Raw genomic sequence first — 17,765 nt, 5'->3', positions numbered from 1 at the left:
GCAGGGTTACCATCAATGACAAAACCTTCAATCACATTCAATGTCTCATTGGAGTGTGCATATACCAACAGCTTGTTGTATTCAGCTGGTGAGGAGGGATGAGGTATGAGGTCATTGATGACGTCGATCACTGGCAGGTGACATTTGATAGATTGACAGCAGACACTATCACATGGCAACTATACATGGGGATTCCACCATGGCTAGAGGATACTTGACATATTATGTATATGATGACCACGAGATATATCTTTAGGAGGTGGGAATATGTCATCGATATGTATAGGCCAAATCGAGTGCAGAGACAGTTTGGTTAGGTATAGGACTACCTAAGGCACCACACAGATTATGGCGGGTCACCAGAGAGAGGGTAACAAAGTTTGGACCTCCATTGCAAGACAAAGAAGGGATCATCGACAGGTGGACATGGTTAGCTTTGGTATAGTGGAATCCAAAAGGGGGACCCTTCGATGCAGATGTTACAACAATATACAAGGATTGGTGGGCAGAGGTTAGACTGAAGATGGTCAGGGGAGTAGGATTTGCACCCCTCAGTGTTAGGAGGATGCAGGAATGAGCCATGGGAGGCAAGGTTGGACAGTATCACATGGTCAGACAGTCAAGTGATATAGTGGCAGAGGTGGTGACCTAGACAAGGTCCAGATCGGCTACAGGGTGACAGGCCTTGAGGGATCATAGGAGAGGAGAGAGAGGGGAGACTGGGGAGAGGAGGGAGATGAAGGATAGGAGGAAATAGCCATAGACGTGGACTCACCACCATAGATGCTAACAGAGGGAAAAGAGGAGGAGAGACAGCGTCGAGGCAGGGAGATATTGAGACCGATTCCCACCAAGAGGGTCGGGAGGGAGGAGAGAGGAGAGGGTTCCACAACACTACTAGATTAAGAAGCATGGATTCGCTCCCTCGAGGAGGGAATGGCAAGGATAGAGAGAAGAATACAAATTGTCACTGCAGAGAGAGACAACCTATGTAGGGAGAGAGATGTATCAGAGGGTGCCAGGGAACAACTACAGGCAGAGAGGGATAGGCTCCTCTAGGAGAGAGATGCAATGGTTCTAGGTAGGTATGCTTTGGAGCATTTCAGGTGAAGGATAGAGGAGACAATGGTCCGCCATTAGAGAGAGAGGGATGAGGCTAGGAGACAAGCTAGATTTAGTCGAGGTGAAGGGGAGATTCTGGCAGGGATGCTAGAGAGGCGGAGGGTTGAGATAGGGGCTCTATCTCATCAAGCAGGATGGTATAGGGCCAGGTATGAGAAGGTAGTACCAGCGGGCAGAGGGAGGAGTATGTGCCACCTCCTAGGGCTAAGGTAGTTATCTCCTCACGTAGTGGAGGATCCAATGGAGGGTCAAGGAGATTAGGATGCAATATAGGTGGATCGGGTAGGAGGACCCAGACAGAGTACACATTAGTGTCAGGAGCAGGATCCGCACAGGGATCCCCGGGATAGGGACAGGGGCAGGGATAGAGACCAACCTAGTCATCTGAGAGTAGAGGATTATGCAGATGATACAAATTTTGACATTTTCCCTACACCATACGGTGGATACAAAGATGTATATATATGCCTTATATTCACTTTTTTGCACCTCATGCATGTGTTATGAGCATGATAGGTGATCATCATTCGTTATGATATTGTATGTACTCAATTTATTTTTTGATCAGATATAGCAAATGATGTACATATTGATATGAATGTACATTTGTATTGTCATACATGTTGAGACCATGATGATATTTATGTTGAGACCATGATGATATTTATGATATACATTTTGTTGTGGTTTTGCTATATGATGTTTTTTTTTTAATGGGGTTTATGATGTATGTATGGATGCCATGATATATTTTATGTATGGTTTATGCTTGATGATGATGTTGTGGATAGATGTATGATGTATTGTTATATGCGATGGACTGACTCACTTGTGATGCAGGGTGTGATGATATTATGTATGCATGACATGATTTACGGATGCATATGATGTGATTCGATGTATGGATTATGTGATAACCCATGTGTGATGCAAGATGCTAAGGATAATGAAATGAATGTGATATGATATGATAGATATGGATTATGTGCTAACCCATATGTGATGTCAGATGCAATGGATATTTCTCCAGAAGAACCAGGCCGGATAGGCGAGGGAGGAAATGAGTAAGGGGATGTGTGCAGATTCCAAGGAGAAAGGGAGGGAATGGATGCAAAAGGAGATGCAATGAAGATGAAGAAAATCATGGAGCGTAAACATCCCCATAAAATGGGATGCCATGTAGTGAGCACTTATTTTGATTTAGCATTGTCTATGAGTCAACCAAGGTAAAGAGAACCGAGTTTGAATTTCGTAGCCAATGCATGGACTGACACATATAAACAGACACGCGGGATATTCTAACACCACACAGAGTTATAGAGACCCTACGAGAAACAATGCTAGAATACCCACAAGAAAAAGATATGCCCTAGTGTAATATGAGATGACAGATGTACCTCATGTGGGAGAAACAAGGGATACATCAAGAAGACATGCCAAGCAGAACCAAAAAGGCAACAAAACCAAACACAAAGCCTCAGAACTCCTAGCGCACCAGGATATAAAAGATCATGGCGATCAAGAGGAACCAGAGCCTAAGAGTCGCAGAAGATAAAAAGGATCAAAAAGATATGAAACCAACATAGATGTAATAGATGTATTTTGTTCAAAGGATGACGGACGGGTGAGGATCAACGATGTTCTCTGATTAGAGGAAGGATACATCCTATGTAGACTAATGAAAGGTCTTGTTGACATGAGAATGATATATCTCAAGACAAAATCTAGGCAAATGACGGGCAAACAAAGGACTGAAAAAAGGACACGTGAGACACATGAGGATCCAGATACTAAACAATCATGTTGAAGAGCCAAGAGGAAAAGATCTTGCCGAGCGAGACAAGGAACCAGCAAACTATGTACAGCAAAAACCCTATATACAAGGTAGTCTATTAACAACAAAAGACCAGCTATGCAAAGAGGACCAAGCATGAACATGATACTTACAAGGATTATGTACAAGAGATGAGGATGGAGGAAAATGGATATGTGGATATCATTGAATCTTGTGCCTAAATGAGATGGATGGGATGCGGCTATCATGGGATACCACATGGAAAAAGAGAGAGATGATGGCAGGTAGCGATAGATACTGCGCCAAGAAGGGTTAAAAGAAGGGCCAAAAGATAATGGAACTACCCTCTGATACATATGATGCCTGTTTCCAGGTTTTCACCATATATACATGCCCAAGGTGCCACAAGAAGTGGTTTTCACCAAAGGACAAATTTATTTTTCTTTACTATTTTTTCTTTTTTTTTTTTTTTTTTTTGAATTTTCTGATTTAGAACAAGAGATACACTGTCATAGATTATGCATAGAATTTATTCAGGTGCAAAATGTTAAGGGGATCATTGATTGTCTCCTCTTCTGGTGTGGATAAATAATATGCACCTAAATCATATTTTGTTGTGATCACATATGGATCGAGCCAATATACTTCAAACTTTCTTTTGTTGGTCTTGTTGATTCTATGAGTTTTCTCGCATGACTAAATCATCCACTTCAAACTCACAGTGGTAGAATTTCTTCTGATATTGCCTCTTAAGGCAAATCTGATATATTTTCAAATGAGCATAGGATTTTTGATGATGTTCATCAAGAAGATCTAGTTGTGATAGTCTTGCCACTCTATAGTCTTCATCAGAAACAAAATCCTTCAGGGAAATGTGCATTGATGGTAATTCGACCTTAATTGGTAAGACCACTTTGGCACCATATACAAGGAAATAGGGTGTGGCTCCAGTAGGGATTCGAATGCTAGTTCGGTAAGCCCAAAGGGTGGGATTAAGATTGAGGTGCTAGTCATGACCAGTTTCATTGACAACTTTCTTGAGGATATGGATTAATATTTTGTTAGTTGCCTCAGGTTAACCATTTCCCTAGGGGTAGTATGGTGTAGACCAACGATGTTGGATGTGGAATGTAGAGAAGAGATCACACATCTGTTAGTTTTTTAATGGGGTTTCATTATCATTAATGATGGTGGAGGGAATCCCATAACGGAAAATGATATGATACAAAATGAACTTGGACACCAATAGTAAGGGTGAGGGGAATGGCTTCCACCCACTTGGTGAAATATTCAGTTGCTACAATGATAAACTTGTGTTCATTTGGGGAAGGGGGATGGATCTTACCAACAAGGTCGAGGCCCCATGTGGAGAAAGGCCATGGTGTTGCAATAGGTTGCAAATCCTGCTCTGAAACATGAATCAAATCATCATGCTGCTGGTAGGGTACACATTTCTTTACAAAGTCACAACAATCATGTTCCATGGTGGGCCACTAATATCCCACATGTAAGAGTTGTTTGGAAAGAACATATCAACTTGTGTGAGCGCCACAAGTACGGACGTGCACTTCTTGCATCGCAAGTTTAGCTTTGTTTTAATCAAGACACAGAGAAAGTATGTCATGATAGTCACGGCAATATAGATTGTCTCCTATAAGGGTGAATCAGGCACAATTGTGGATAATATTTCAGTGGTCATTATGGGATATGTTTTCAGGGAGGGTACCATCTTTAAGGTAAGCATGGATTTCACAGTATCAGGGTGATTGGGGTCCAACAATGTTGCACACCATATCTGTGTGCAATGTCTCAAATGTTGGCTACAATAGTTGTTCGACCAAGAATTCATATCTCAGACTATCTAATCTAATATAGAGGAGGGATCCAATGGTGGCCATTGCATCAGTTACCTTGTTCTGAGCTCGTGGAACCTGATCAAATATGATGTTCTGAAAATTACTCTTAAGGTCATCAATCATCCTTTTGTAAGGTAGAAGCTTATCATCTTTAGTCTTGTATTCATCATTAGTTGTTTAGAGGACAAGTTGTGAATCTCCATAAACCAAAAGATCTTATATATTTCATTGGATAGTTGTCTTCAATCCAGTGATTGTCTTCATACTCAACAATATTATTAGTGCATGGGAACGCCAGCTTGAAACATTTTGGAATTAGATCTCCCTAGGGTGTTACTATTGGATCATTGGGAAGATTGTTAGATTTGGTTGTTCATTGATGCTGCTAGGATATGTTGTTGTCATTGATATCAACATGTTCCTATGAATTATTTTGGTGTGTTTGGAGAATTTTTTTGGTCTGGTTTTGTACTTTGGTTTTGCTGATCATTGTTTTGTAGAATCTGATATTTCCTCTGGTATATTTCGATGTGATCAGATCTTGTGATGAGATTTTGGATTATTGTTTGGGATGACCTTGTGTATCTTTATTTCAGATGGTTCGTGATTTGGTGTGCCGCAAGTTATATTTCTTCATGACAGTTGCTGATTGGTTGTGTTCTTGAGCTTTGAGACATTAACCGATGAAGATTTGAAAAGTAGTGTTGGTGCAACTGTTCTGGATGATTCTAACATTCTTGATGGTGTTTCCTAGTCATGTCCTATTTGTTTTAGTGATCTGCATTGATCGTTGAGCGATTTTTTGGTGATTTCTTTGAACCGGTGATAATTTGTGTGTTATGCAGTATTTTGGTGGTGTAGCGTGTTCCGGTTGATCTTGGCAGGATTTTCGATGGATGTAATCATTTGGGAATTTGAATTAGGTCCATTCTATGTAACTTAAATCATAATATTGGTATGGTGGTCAATCTTTGTATCATGTAATGTAATTTTTGTAATTATGAGTTGAGGGTTGAGAGTTTAGCCGACCTTGTTATCAAGGTTGATTATTTGTATATATAGGTGATATACTTTTGTAATTTTAGAGTCAGTATTATGTCTGCATTATCAGAGAGAGCTGAATGTGAGAAATAGGATATATCATTCAGTGAAGTGTTGTGGTGAGTTTGGTGATACGGGGCAAACAACTATGCTTAACCGGAACTGTCATCAGGCATTTGTAGATGCTATTATTGCAGTTCATTTCTTCCAGATTGTAGTCCGAATCATATTGTAAGTCAGTGAGACTTCGCTGAGGGTTGTAGCCCCAAGCATATATCTTTTGAGCAGTGAGCACTAGGCAGTGTGCATGAATGCATGTGCATTCTCCATTGTATTATTTTCACATACTACTGCAGAGTATCATCTTATTATGGGTAATCTCCCACCGTGGTTTTTCCCTTAATCGGGTTTTCCACATCAAAATCTTGTTGTTCTGGGTTGTGTTGTTAATTTGCTTAGTTGTTATTGTTGTCGTTTATCAGTTATGTTTTGGAAGTTTGATCTGTTAATCCGGTAAAGATTGATTCACCCCCCCCCCTCCCTCTCAGTCTTCCCTCTTGATTGCTACTAACAATTGGTATCAGAGCTAAATCCTCCGGTAGAAGCTTAATCCTTTGAGAAGATCTGGGATGACAGGTCAAGGTATTATTTTCAAGAAAGATAGTCTAAGGTTTGATGGAAGCAACTACACTATATGGAAGAAACAAATGGAGGTTCATTTGAAATATCTTGGAGAAGATTATTGGAAGATTACTAAGAATGCCTATTTTGTTCCTCAGAATGGACCATCCACTCCTGATGAGGTTAAGGAAGATGAATATTACATCAAAGCAAAGGAAGCATTACTCAGTGCCCTGACTAATTCTGAAATGACAAATGTTATGGAACTTCAGACCGCACATGAGATCTAGGTGAACCTTGGGATCCTGTATGAAGGAGATAGTCAAGTGAAAGTTTCTAAGTTACAGAGTTTAAAAAGAAAGTATGAGACATTAAAGATGGGAGATGATGAAAACATATATTCATACATGACTAAGGTGAATGAGCTTGTTCTTGGTATCAGATGTGTCAGTGAAAAGATTGGAGAAGATGAGATTGTTGCTAAGGTGCTAAGATCTTCGCCTCCTACTAACACAAGGTTGTCGCTATTGATGAGATATGGAGTGTAACTACAATGACAAGGTATGTATTGGTTGGAAAGGTTGTTGCATTTGAGTTGAGATAATTTGGTGAATCACATGGAAAGTATGAGACAACATTAAAAGCATCAACATCTATGTCTGGTAAGAAGATTTATGATCCTGATCAGTGCAAGATATCCAAATATGAAAGAGAAAGGAGAGAGATAGTTGAGCAAGAAAGAGAGCTTGATGAGATTGAAGCATTGATTGCCCAGATATTGCCTAAAGGTGTTGGGTATGATGGAAAGTTTCCCTTGAAATGTTTTTCATGTAATAAGATATGACATTTTGCTTCTAGATGTCTGGAGAGAATGGCTAAGTATGACAAACATGATAAGTTTGATAGAAATGATAGATATGAGAAGCATGAGAAGTATGATAAGCCTTATAAATCTAACTAGAAGTTTAGGAACTAGAAGAACTATTATTATGTTGCAGATGAAGGTGTTATAGATGAAGAATCAGAAGGAGATGAAGTTGTGTTCATTGCCATTAAAGAAGATAGACTTGTGCCTATTAATTCCACTAGCTTCTCTATTGAGGAGAAAACTTTGGATGCTAAGGTAGAAGAAGAAAAAGATGAATGGGTGATTGACAATGGTTGTTCACATCATATGACTAGTGAAAAAAGCAAATTTATAAGCATGGAAAGATATGATGGTGGAATACTCATATTTGGAGATGACAAATGTGTAATCCTTGGGAGAGGTTCTATTTATTTTGATGGTAAGCATAACACTAATGATGTCTTCTATGTTGAAGGTTTGAAGCATAACCATTTGAGTGTTGGATAGATGGTTGATAAGGGTTATGATCTACAATTCAAAGATGGTAAATGCAAGATCTTGAATGCCTCTGATATAGAGATTGCATCTGGAACTAAGACTGAAGGTAACATTTTTCATTTGAATGCTAGTGAGAAAATTTTATTGATTGCTAAGATTGATGAGAGTTAGTTGAGCCATAGAAGGGTGTGTCATGTAAACTTTGATTCATTGATCAAGACCAGTTCTACTCAAGCTGTTAGGGATTTACCTAGGATTTTTAAACCTGTTAATCTGGTATGTAAGGAATGTCAATTGGGTAAGCAAACAAGGATTTCTTTCAAGATTAAATGATACACATCAGATGGATTGTTAGATCTTGTGCATGTTGACCTGTGTGGACCTAAAAATATTATAAGTGTACAAGGTGATAGATACTTTATGTTATTAATTGATGATTATTCCAGAATGATGTGGGTTGTCTTTTTGAAGGAAAAATTAGAAGCATTTGAGAAATTCAAGATATTCAAAGATAGTTAAAGATAGTTGAGAGTGCAAGTGTGAAGGTGGATGAAAACCTTGGGAAGGAGATTAGAGCTTATGATGAAAGTCAACATATTATTTTAACTCCTATTCAGCCTAAAGAGCCTAAGAAGAATGATCCGATAGAGATAGAGATTGTTGATGTTGTCGGTGAGGGTGTTCAAGATACTAAGTCTGAGCCTAAGTCTGAGAACCAAAACAATCAGAAGACTCCAAGGTATGTAAGATTGAATCATTCTGAGAATTATATTATTGGTGATAAGAGTAAAGGAGTAATGACTAGAAGAAGGTTAGTTGCGAAAGAGATGTGTTTGATATCTAAGGTTGAACCTAAGGATTTTGTTGAAGCTTGTAAAGATAATTACTAGATTAGAGCAATGGAAGAAAAGTTAGATCGGATTGAAAAGAACAATACTTGCGAACTTGTGCCTAGACCTAAGGATAAAAATGTTATTGGTACTAAATGGGTTTGTAGGAACAAATTGAATGAAGTCAGTGAAGTAGTCAGAAATATAGCCAGACTGGTCTGCAAAGGTTATTCACAGCAAGAATGAATTGATTATGAAGAAACCTTTTCTCTGGTTGCCAGAATTGAAGTTGTTAGATTGTTGCTAGCTTATGCTGCTTATAAAGATTTCAAGGTATATCAAATGGATGTCAAATCTACATTTTTGAATGGTGATCTAGAAGAAGAAGTCTACATTGAACAACCTCATAGATTTTTACTATCAGATGATGGAGACATGGTATGTAAGTTGAAGAAAGAACTTTATGGATTAAAACAAGCCCCTAGAGCCCAGTATGCTAGATTAGATAAATACTTGCGAAAATTGGAAATTGTCAAAGGTGTTGTTGATAGTAACCTGTACTTTAAAATTGAAAATAACAACATTTTGATTGTTGAAGTCTTTGTTTATGACATTATTTTTGGTGGTGGTGATGATGATATGAGTATGAAATTTGCCAATGATATGCAAAAATAATTTGAGATGTCCATGATTGGTGAGATGAAATTTTTCATAGGTTTGCAGATTGCACAAACAAGAAAAGATATCTTTATATCTCAAACTAAGTATGTGAAGGAATTGTTGAAGAAGTTTGGATTAGATGATTCCAAACCGGTTAGAACTCCTATGGTGACTAGTTGTAAATTGTCTAATAATGATGAATCTCCTAAAGCTAATCAAAGTTTGTACATATCTATGGTTGGTGGACTATTATATCTTACTCAGACTAGGCCTGACATTATGCATGTTGTATGTCTGGAAGCTAGATACCAAGCTGATCTGAAAGAGAGTCATGTCACTGTTGTTAAAACAATATTCAGATATCTTAAGGGAACTGGTTATGGTTTATGGTATCCAAAGAATGATGATTGCATATTATGTGCTTACATTGATGCATATTGGGCAGGTGATGTTGATGACCGGAAGAGTACTACCGATGGAGCATTGTTTTTAGGTAAGAAGTTGGTTTCATGGGCCAGCAAGAAACAGGATTCAATATCTTTATGTACTGCTGAAGTTGAGTATATTGTTGCTGCTAGTAATTGCACTCAGATAGTGTGAATGAAGAAAATGTTGAAAGATATAAGAGTTATTTATGATGAGCCTATTGTTATATATTGTGATAATTCAAGTTCTATAAACATGTCCAAAAATATGGTGCAACATTCAAAGACCAAGCATATATCAATTTAATACAATTACTTGAGAGAGAAAGTCGGTGAACAGAAGGTGAAGCTGGAATATGTATCTACAAAGGAACAAATTGTTGATATTTTTACCAAGCCTTTGCCTATAGATACATTTGTCTATCTAAGAGACAAGTTACAAGTCTCCACCCCTCTTGATGAGAACTAGATGCATTGAGTTGCATCGATCTGGTGGAATTCATAGCCTTTTTCTTTTATCCGGATTAATGTGTTGGTGTTGCTCCTCTGTTGGAGTAGTCTGTTGATTTGGTTGTGTATCCCAAGGAGAGAGATTGGTGTTTGATTTTTTGTCTTGGTGATCTTTGGTATTGATTTCAAAGGGGGAGAGAGATCATGTGAAAAACAAATTTATCTATCTTGATCTTAGGGGGAGTTTGTTGGTGATATCTTCTTTCTTTGCATTGACTATTTTTCACATTCATTTGTTGCTATCAATACCAAAGGGGGAGATTATTGGATCATTGGGAAGATTGTTGGATTTGGTTGTTCATTGCTTCTGCTAGGATATGTTGTTGTCATTGATAACATATTCCTTTGAATTATTCTAGTGAGTTTGGAGAAGGTTTTTGGTCTGGTTTTGTAGTTTGGTTTTGCTGATCACTGTTTTGCAGAATCCGATATTCGCTCCGGTATATTCTGGTGTGATCAGATCTTGTGCTGAGATTTTGGATTATTGTTTGGGATGATCTTGTGTATCTTTATTTTAGATGGTTCATGATTTGGTGCACCGCAAGTTATATTTCTTCGTGACAGTTTCTAATCGGATGTGTTCTTGAGCTTTGAGACATTAACCGATGAAGGATTGAAAAGTGGTGTTGGTGCAATTGTTTTGGATGATTCTAACATGCTTGATGGTGTTTCCTAGTCACGTCCTATTTTTTTTGGTGATTTGCATTGATCGTTGAGTGATTTTTTGGTGATTTCTTTGAACCGGTGATAATTTGTGTGTTATGCAGTATTTTCGGTGGTCTAGCATGTTGCGGTTGATCTTGGCGGGATTTCTAATGGATGTCATCATTTGGGAATCTGAATTAGGTCCATTCTATGTAATGTAAATTATAATATTGGTCTGGTGGTTGATCTTTGTATCGTGTAATGTAATTTTTATAATTATGAGTTGAGGATTGAGGGTTTAGACGACCTTGTTATCAAGGTTGATGATTTGTATACATAGGTGATATACATGTAATTTTAGAGTTGGCATTGTGTCTGCATTATTAGAGAGAGGTGAATGTGCAAACAAGGATATATCATTCAATGAAGTGTTGTGGTGAGTTTGGTGTTGTAGGGCAAGCAGTTGTGCTTAACCGGAACTGTCGTCAGGTATTTGTAGATGTTATTATTGCAGTTCATTTCTTCTGTATTGTAGTCCGAATCATATTGTAAGTCGGTGAGACTTCCCTGAGAGTTGTAGTCTTCCAGGCATATATCTTTTGAGCAGTGAGCTTTTGACAGTGTTCCTGAATGCATGTGCATTCTCCATTATAATATTTTCACATACTACTATAGAGTATCATCTTATTGTGGGTAGGTTCCCACCGTGGTTTTTCCTTTAATCGGGTTTTCCATGTCAAAATCTTGGTGTTGTGTGTTGTGTGTTGTGCTGTTAATTTGCCTATCTCTTATTAATGTGGTTTATCAGTTATGTTTTGGAAGTTTAATATGTTAATCAGGTGAAGATTTATTCACCCCCCCCTCTCAACCTTCCCTCTTGATTGCTACTAACAATTACAAACAAGAATCCTGCCCCAGCTACTTTTTGAGTATGCAAACCATCAAAGAAGAATTTTCGGGTAGGTTGTGCACTGACTGTGCATACATATTCATCAAGGAATTATGTTATGAGTGGATATGAATCAACTAATGGTGTTTCTACTAACTGATCGGTGATGACCTGCCCTTTGATAGCTTTTTGATCCACATACTGAATGTCAAACTTGTTGAGCAACATGACCCACATGGCCATACGTCCTGTTAGAGTGGTTTTGGAATGTAGATATTTAGGAGGATCACTTTTACAAATGAGCTTCACTATATGACTTAGCATATAGTGTCACAATTTCTAAGAACAAAAGATGACATCTAGGCATTACTTTTCTATTGGATAATAATTAAGCTCATAGCCCACTAATGTGCGTCTGATGTAATAAACTGCTCTTTCCTTGCCTTTATCATCAAGTTGTGCAAGTAATGCCCCCACTGCTGCTGCAGTTATGGAAATGTATAAAATCAAAGGACGACCTGGAATGGGCAACATTAGGTCTGGTAAATGAGCTAGATATTCTTTGATCTTATCAAAAGCTTGCTGACACTAGATATCCCACTTAACTCTACACCTTTCCTAAGCAAATGAGTGAAAGGTTGACATTTATCTGCTAACTGTGCAATGAATCGCCTAAGAGATTGACACTTTCCTTGTAGACTACGAAGATTCTATATTGTTCTGGGAGGAGGCATTTCCATTATTGCTTTAACTTTCTTGTGATCAACCTCAATGTAGCGCCATGAAACGATGAATCCAAGAAATTTATTTGACGTAACCCTAAACACACACTTTTTAGGGTTGAGACACAACTTGTATTTAGCTAAACGCTCAAATATTGCTCAACATTTGTTGGATGTTCTTCTCTTGTTTTGGATTTTCACAATATTTCATCCACATAATCCTCCATTATTTTGTGCATAAGGTCATGAAATATCACTGTCATAGCATGTTGAGATGCGGCGCCTGCATTCTTCAATCCAAAGGGCATGACCTAATAGAAAAACATACCCCATGGTGTGGTAAAGGTTGCTTTATGTTGATCCTCTTCTACTATTTTTATCTGATTATACCCTTAGAAGCCATCCATTAGGGATAGCATTTCATGTCATGTTGTCAAATCAACAAGGATGTCAATGTTAGGAAGTGGAAAATCATCTTTGGGACATGCTTTATTCAGGTCCCTGAAGTCAGTACATACTCTGATATCACCATTAGGCTTTGAAATAGGGACCATATTTGAGATCCATTCTGAGTAATCAATTGGTCAGATGAACTTGACTTCTAACAGTTTTTCTAATTTTGCTTTGACCAACAGTGCAATACTTGGATGCATCTTTCGTAGCTTCTATTTGATTGGTTTAGCATTGGGATTAACTGTAAGATGATGAATAACTAACTCAGGATCAAGGCCAAACATGTCCACATAGGACCATGTGAAGTTGATGGGTCATTTTGTGAAGAATATCTGAGAACACTTGAGCCTCATCATTAGATAAAGATGCTACCACATGAGTAATATGTGGATTTTCTATGGTACCCAAATTTATCTCTTTCGTCATATCTATTAGAACAGGTGAGCGCTCAGGAACATAATCATTATTGAGGGGAAGAAGAGAATCCTCATCCTTTGGCACCTCAGAGAGGTTTTCACCAGAAGACACACCCTTTATTTTTACTATTTGATGGTCTATAGGTGCCTCGTAAAGGTTTTCATCACTAGACTCTTGATCTTTTAATCCTTTTCATTTTTGCAGTTAAGGATTCTCCCTTCCCCGATGTAACCAGGAGGATCCAACTTGTAAATTGTATTCTGATCAGGATTGTAATATGGTGCATACTCATTTGCCCCCAATAATTGCAGGAGCATTGTGTCATTTTGGAATGTATCTAGGTGTGCAAAAGTTTGGCCACAATCAATGAGTTTAGGGTGGCGAAGGAGAAGTTCAATAAGGAGGATCAATTTTTCAAACAACTCAGATGTACCAAAGGATGAGGAGCTATCTATATCATCATACGCATATTTGACAACTTTAGGGATGTTTTTGGTGTCGATCAGAGCTTTTTTCAGTGTTTCCAGAAGTGCTAGCCAAACTTGAGGCTTCACAGGAGGGACGTCCAAAAACAAGCCCTTTGTTGTTCCTATTATTAATGGGATCAATAGGGGTTCTTATTCCTTGTTTTGATTGACCTAGTCCACCACCTTGATAGTTCCATTTTTTAGTAACCCATTTGTGTTGTTTTGGATTATTGTGCTTGAATTCTTGGAGATGGGTCTCATTGTCTATAGGGACATCCTTGTATAGCCACTAATTTATGTCTCCTTCTATGACCTCATGGTTAAGCTCTCCTTGAGCTTGGAATGTGGTGGAGCCATATTGTTTGATCACTAGTCCTTTCTTCTTTTGTTCCTTAGTGGGCTTCCTATGGGAATTTAGATCTAAGGGCAAAGCGCTCACTATGAAAGTGTCTTGCAGGGAGTATTTGCCATAGTCGGCATCATTGATCTTGAGTTGGAAAAGGATGAAGAGACATGTATTTTATTTAGCAATGGCTAAGAGTGTATTAGGATCAACATATGAGGATGATGCAATATTAGGTGCATCATCTCTATTGATGCCAGGGCAATGATGAGAATATGGAGATGAGGCCTTGAGTGCACGACAGTACTCAAAGGGTCAATCATCACCACGAATGGTGATTTTGCATCCTTGAAATGGAAATTTGAGGCATTGGTGATAGGTGGAAGGAACATCCTACATGGCATGAATCCATGGGCAACCCAGAAGTATGTTCAATAGGAGATCAAGATCAACGATGTGGCACAATATGTTTTGTGTTGTTGGGCCCACTTGGACAAGGAGATTAATCATCCCTATTGAACTTCTCTCAACATTGTCATAGGCCTTGATAGTAATGCATTGATTGTGCATATCTGAGATAGTGTACCCCACCTGAGTAACAAACCTTAATGTATAAAGATTAAGGGTGGAACCATTATCAATTACGACTCATTTTACTTTGTGTAGCTTGACTATGGCTTCAATTTTCAATCGGCGAATATGATTAGGATCTAAGACTATGGCATCAAATTGTGTGAAACTGAGGTGGTAAGTAGAGGACAAATGGGCTACCATAGCTTGGAAATAGGTGGTATTGATGTCACTAGGAACACAAAATTCTTGCAATGCTCGAGTAAGGATTGCTTGGTGAGTAGGTGACGCCTTTAGGAGGTTGAGAATGGAGACCTGTGTAGGGGTTTTTTCTAAATGTTTGAGGATATTGTATTGCGTAGACACTGATGGCATAGGGGTAACACTATATATAGGGGTACCTAGGACTGGCATGCGATCTCTTCTAGTGGTGATCGCATAGTGGGTATCACCCCCTTTAACACGAATCATGTTAACATGATCATCAGTCTGGGAAATGTACCTTATACTAGGTCCATAGCCAAATGGTACATTTTTGTAATTAATATTATTGGTAGTGTGACCTTGATTTGTAGTGAATGTGCTTGCTTCCCCTTGATTCTTGGGAAGAGAATTTTTATACATTCCTAAATTGGCATTGGGTGATTTTCATGTGATAGGATCGACAATAATTTTGCCCTGGTCAATAAGGTCCTGAACCATGTTTTTTAGGTTCATGCACTTGTTTGTTTCATGACCCGTGATGTGATGGTAGGCCCAATATTCATTTTCTTTATACCAATCAAGTTTAGGCTTAGATTCATCAAAAGGTTGTGTTTGAGGATATACAACCATGTTGTGTTGTTCCATACACTTAAAGATGACATCTAATGGTTTAGCCATAGGCATAAAATGACAATGAGGACCATTGTTACTTGATTGATAGGGGGATGCTTGAGATACCATGATTGTGTTAGTCCTATTGACTTGCGCATTTAATGTTTGTGTTTGTGGAGGAGGATTAATAGATGCTTGTGGTGAGGGATTACTATAATTTTTTGTGGGTGGCGGATTGGCAGCCACAATCATTTGCATCATCTTGGAATCAGTGACCCCATCACCAATAACATTCTTGTTTCTATTCCAATAATTGGACCTATCATTGTTAGGATTATCTGAGTACTCTTTGTAAAGTTTGATGACTCTTTCGTCGATTAGAGCTTGTTCTACCGATGGTCCTTTACACATGATATCATTGACTATGATATCCCAGTTTTGGATGGAGATTACTCATAAAAATAGGTACCAATTGGGTGTCTGACATTATGCATGGGAAGGTGACTACCTAGGGCTCTCCATCGTTGGGTATAATCGAGAAGAATTTCACCACCTTTTTGTTTAGCTTGACATATTCGAGCATGGAGGTGTCATTTTCTATGTTATAGTGATATTGAGCCATGAAGCATTCGGACAAGTCTGCAAAGGTGGTGATGACACCAAATGGTAATTTGGAGAACCACTCTAATGAAGGATCGTTAAGGCTCTTAGGGAACAAATGCAAAAGATAGTTGTCACACCATGATACTTCTTGATAAGCCATGAATAATTCCTTGACATGATATCTTGGATCTCCTTTTCCTTTGTATTTATCATATCTTGGTGTTTCAAAGTGTTTAGGAAAAGGCATAGTTGTGATAGATTTTTCAAACGGATATGGACAAAGTTCTTCAAATTTTAAGACTCGCTCAGAGCTATTTTTAGATAATGACTTGAGGGTGGCTTTCATTTCCTCCCATTCAATATTGACTAGAAAAGCATCAGGAGATGGAGTAGCCAATTGGTATCATGGTGCTTGATATGATATTTGTTGAGACTGATGAAAATCTTGCTAGTGCGGCGGGTTTTGATAACTCGCCATGTTTTGACAACCCGAGATTTGTTGTTGACTTGTAGATTGTTATTGGTACTGAGGTATTTGTGAATAAGTCACCACGTTCTATTGTGGGGCACCAAGTGGTTGTTAATATTAAAAAAATTCAAATTGTTGAATCTATGGTGCACTGCCTTATGGATAACTTCCCCCTATATAATTAGGATATATGTTAGATTGGGCATTTCCTATCGAGGGATTTTGACTTGCACCACTTTGCACATGATGAACGTTTGTGACTATATAGGAGGTAGGTGATGCTTGCAAGTAATTGAATCATGATTGTGAAACAACTGGTTGGACAGTTATTTGAGGTTGATATTGGGTCACGCCAACAACTTGTGGCATTGATTGAACGGGTGTGGGTATGTATGATGACGACATTATAGAAGGCATGCCCTCAACCAAGATCTTCATAGCGGATGTGAGAGGGTAGCCTAGCATACCTATAGTGTTACCTATGACTTGCGGAATTGATTGAACGAGATATACAATTGAACCAAAATATGAAATGCATAGAACATAATCTAGACCAAACCAAATCAAATGTGTAGCACCAGACCAAAAGAATACTTCACACACAATCACCAGACCAAAAATATGGGTTTGATAGGAGGAAGCTTCATCACATTAGTATTAATTAATTTAAGCATGACATTGTAGTGATTCAAAAAGAGGAGTAAAGTTATGACATCTAAATATTGATGTTAAAGGGGCCACGCCTGATATTGTAGCTACTGCTTCAAAGTTTGGAAAGGATTGATGAGCTTCTTCATTCTTAGCAATGGTCATTGATGAAGAAGATTCAAATTTGATTCACTTAAAGTTGATAATTATGAAGTGATGTGCACAAGTGTGTGAAAGAAGCATAATAAGAAAATAAAAGCTTATCTCTAATATCCTTTTACAAATTATTGATTGTTTAGGGGTGAAAGGGGAATAAGCATGACTAGGACCAAGACCCTCTTTTAGCTAAACATTGGAATACAAAACCACCAAAGGAAATATGCTTCACTAAACTCTTATCCAAGAGAGTCAAGAAATCCCTTAGGGTTTCTATTCCTTTTCTACTCTAAAAGTTGAATTTATTGATTTGAAATGCAAAGTGACTAGGATTTAGACATGTATGAGTTAACAATGAACTA

The sequence above is a fragment of the Cryptomeria japonica genome, chromosome 9, assembly GCF_030272615.1.
Source record: "Cryptomeria japonica chromosome 9, Sugi_1.0, whole genome shotgun sequence".
NCBI lineage: Eukaryota > Viridiplantae > Streptophyta > Pinopsida > Cupressales > Cupressaceae > Cryptomeria > Cryptomeria japonica.
The sequence above is the reverse complement of the archived record's forward strand: the minus strand, read 5'-3'. Positions refer to the sequence as shown.